The sequence below is a fragment of the Microtus oregoni genome, unplaced genomic scaffold, assembly GCF_018167655.1.
Source record: "Microtus oregoni isolate MIOR12 unplaced genomic scaffold, Mior012 000008F_ref0000371, whole genome shotgun sequence".
NCBI classification, from domain to species: Eukaryota; Metazoa; Chordata; class Mammalia; order Rodentia; family Cricetidae; genus Microtus; species Microtus oregoni.
Genome location: NW_024543067.1, coordinates 36,567,131 through 36,571,006, shown reverse-complemented (window position 1 = coordinate 36,571,006; position 3,876 = coordinate 36,567,131). Strand labels below are relative to the sequence as shown.

The following is a 3,876-nucleotide window of genomic DNA, read 5'->3' as shown; positions in this document are numbered from 1 at the left end:
TCCAGGATGGCATGACTCATAATGGGTCAGGCCCTCCCCTGTCAATCACTAGTTAAGAAAATGCCCTACTACCAGATGTTATGAAGGCATTTTCTTTTCTTTTTTTCCGTATTTTGAAGTTGAAATGGAGGCATTTTCCAAACTGATTATCCTTTTTAAGTTGACATAAAACTAGCCAGCACACAAGGCTAAGGAGCAGGAGTAATTAAATTAACCAGTTTGTAAAGGAAAGGTTTAAGAGGACTGTAGCTTATAAGGTGACAAATGACTGCATATCAGTCATAGGCTATCACAGCAAAAGTGTTTTCTAAGGAAGCAAATTCCAAAATAAAGCAGACTGATTGAGACAACCTGCGTAAGTGATGCTCTTATCCTGTGTCTGCATCACAGTTTACTAGCATCTTTTGAATAGTGGTTGAGCTTATATCGATGTCTATCAGTAAAAGATTAGAGAGAAAAAAATATGTAGGAGTATGGAGATGAGTCATCACTAGTAGCCAGAATCATGAGTAAGTTTCCAAAGAAGGTGATGGTGGTAGACACATTATGTCTAGATAAATTAAAGTTATACTTTGTAGCTGCAAAGAATTTACTATCTAAACAATAACTCCAGAAAAAACTGGTTCTGAATTGTGTTCTAAAATATGGGTCTTGCATATATAAGTGTGAAGAATGATTATAAAAGTTTAGTATTTTATTGTAAATTTTTTGAAGGTCTTCACTTTTTTTTTTTAATCTTATGTACAAAAGACTGGCATTGACCTTTTCCATTGGGTAGAGTCTTGAAGAATCCATTCAAGGTCGCTTAGTCCAACTTAATGAAGCCAATGTCCTTTGCGTACTGCCGGGAACACTGGCGGCACATGTTCAGCCCGTATTTCCGGATCAGACCTTGGTGGTTTGAGCAGATGCAGCAGGAGCAGGATCCCTGGCCTTCCGCGGGTGACTCCAGTAGAGCTGCTGGTGACCCATGCTGCCTCACTGATGGCCGACGAGCCAAAAGGCTTTATTGTAAATTTTTAAACACATAGTTATTTTTTTCAAAATCCCTATTTTTTATGTAAATTTTAGATTTGTGAGAAGATGGTCACTTTTTTTTTTCTCTTGAGGGGATAGGGTTTATTTAGCTTGTGGATTACAATTTATCACTGAGAGAAATCAGGGTAGGAACTCAAGGCAGGAAACTGGAGGCAGGATCTGGAGCAGTATCTCCCGGGGTGTTGCTTACTAAGTTTCTCCCAGAGACTTGCTCATCCTGCTTTCTTGTATATCCCATGATGACTTGCCCAGGAGAAGCACTACTCATGATAGACTGCGCTTCCATGTGATTTATCAAGCAATGCTTCACAGACTTGCCTACAGATCAGTCTGATGGAGGCAATTCTTTAGTTAAGGTTTTTTTTTTTTTTTTTTTCTTTTAAGGTGGCTATAGTTTGTGTCAAGCTGACAAAATCTAACCAGCATGTTCTATTATTATATTTTTGGAAGGCCTCACTCTGGAAGGTATGCCAATCTTAGAAAGTACATATATAAAACATTTTATGAAACAATTGTACATGAATTTTCTAATCCATTTCAATCATCTCAGTTTTCTTTAGTTTGGAGTGACCTGCAATCTTTCAAAGACGACTTCCCATCCCTCTACTGTCACTTGTTACTTCAAATATTTAGTGTTTTGGCATAATTCAAGGAAAGCCACCAATATAATGAAAATAGAACAAAAAGGAATCCCAGCAGCAGAGCACATGTTTAGCAAATGCAAAGGGTCATGAGTGCTGGGTCCCTTAATTGGAAGAAAAAAGATAAACAGCAACAAAAACAAGTCCTGGGATGATGATAAAGTGGCAGACATCAATATCTGTTAGTGTTGTTGAAGAATGTCACTGTGAATCACAAAAATAAATACAAAACAGTTCTTTCTATTTTTTTTCTGGGTTTCACATTTTTGTTCCTGATATAATTAGAAAAATATGACTGGAAAAAAGCCTAGGAAGGAAAATTGTAGAGTAAACGTAGTCTAATAAAACATCAGTTCCTATCTTATTTTCTTTTCTCCCTATGATCATTTACATTGACACTTGGAAGTGAGTTTCTCAGGGATTAGAGATCATTATTAGAAGCTAGAGAGGTAGGTGAGGATATAATCCTATATTGCTTTTGCAGCAGATCTAGATTCAGTTCCCAGTACCCACATCAAAAGGCTTACAAAGTCAATAACTCCAGGGGATCAGCCATCTCTTAGCCGTTATGGGCACCAGCATACATCTGCCTACACTTGGTACCCATTAACTCATGTCACCTCCCATACATACACATAAATACTTAGCCCCTTGGCCAAGGTCATCCATGACAATTATGGCATTGTGAAAGGACTCATAACCATAGTCCACATCACCACTGCCACACTGAAGATTGTGGATAGCCCCTCTGTGTAGCTGTGGTGTGATGGCTGTTAGACTGCCCAGAACATCATCACTGCATAAAGTGGTGCTGCCAAGGCTGTGTACAAAATGATCTTAGAGCTGAATGGGAAGCTCCAGGCATGGCCTTCCATGTTCCTACCCCCAATGTGTCCGTTGTAGATCTGACACACCTTCTGGAAAAAGCTGCCAAGTATAAAGACATCAATAAGGTGCTAAAACAGGCATCTGAAAGCTCACTAAAGGGCATCCTGGGCTTCACCGAGTACCAGGTTGTCTCCTGTGACGTTAACAGTGATGCCCACTCTTCCATCTTTGATGCTGGGGCTGGCATAGTTCTCAATGAAAACTTGGTAAATCTCATTTCCTGGTATGATGATTTCAGCAACAGCAACATGGGGGTGGACCTCATGGTCTACATGGCCTCAAAGTAGTAAGAAGCCAATCCTGGACTACCCATATCAGCAAGGACACAGAACAAGAGAGAAGACTTTGGATGCTGAGCAGTCATTGTCCTAACTCAACTCCTATTCCTGAGTGTCTCCCTCAAAATTTCCATCCCAAACCTCCAGAATAACAGGAGGAACTTAGCGAGCTGTTCACTCTTGAATAACATCAATAAAGTCTACTGTACCCACCAAGAAAATAATTGTCTGCTTTTGATTTAAATTTGGTATATGATACCTATCCAGAAAATTGTACATTTCTTTTAGATTAAAGATTTTGAAGTACAACCTGACAAATCTCTGCATTTTCTGTGTCTGTTTTTATGTCCCCCTTTTCATTTCTGACTTTGATAATTTGGATATTCCCTCTATGTCTTTTGGTTAGTCTGGATAAGTTTTATGTATCTTGTTGATTTTCTCAAAGAACCAGCTCTTTGTTTCATTGGTTCTCTGTACTGTTCTTTTGGTTTCTATTTAAGTGATTTTGGACCTAAGTTTGATTATTTCCTGTTGTCTACTCCTCCTGGTAAATCTGGTTCTTTTTTTTAATTTTTAATTTTTTTCCATTCAAAAATTTAAACTTCCTCCCCTCCTCCAGTCCCCTCTTGCTCCCCCACTCTCCCTCCTCCCTCCCCCTTCCTCCTTTAGAGGGGGCAGGGAATCCTGCCCAGTGGGAAGTCCAAGGTCCTACCCCCTACATCCAGGCCTAGGAAGCTTTGCATCCAAATAGACTAGGGTCCCCAAAAGCCAGTACATGCAGTAGAAACAAGTCCCAGTGCCTTTATCAATGGCTTCTCAGTCAGCCCCCATTGTCAGCCACATTCAGTGAGTCCAGTTTGATCATCGCATGCTCATTTAGTCTGGGTCCTGCTGGATTTGATGAGGTCCCATTAGAACAGGCACACTGTCTCAGTGGGTGGACAAACCCCTTGCAGTCCAGACTTCCTTGCTCATCTGCTCCCTCCTTCTGCTCTTCAACTGGAACTTTGGAGCTCAGTCCATTCGAGATA

The 3,876-nt window shown here is 40.2% G+C and overlaps 2 pseudogenes; one reads left to right on the top strand and one right to left on the bottom strand.

The window, feature by feature from the left end:
- Positions 1 to 805: 805 nt before the first annotated feature.
- LOC121451767 lies at positions 806 to 972 on the bottom strand (annotated as a pseudogene).
- Positions 973 to 2,327: 1,355 nt separating this feature from the next.
- LOC121451880 lies at positions 2,328 to 2,854 on the top strand (annotated as a pseudogene).
- Positions 2,855 to 3,876: the final 1,022 nt, after the last annotated feature.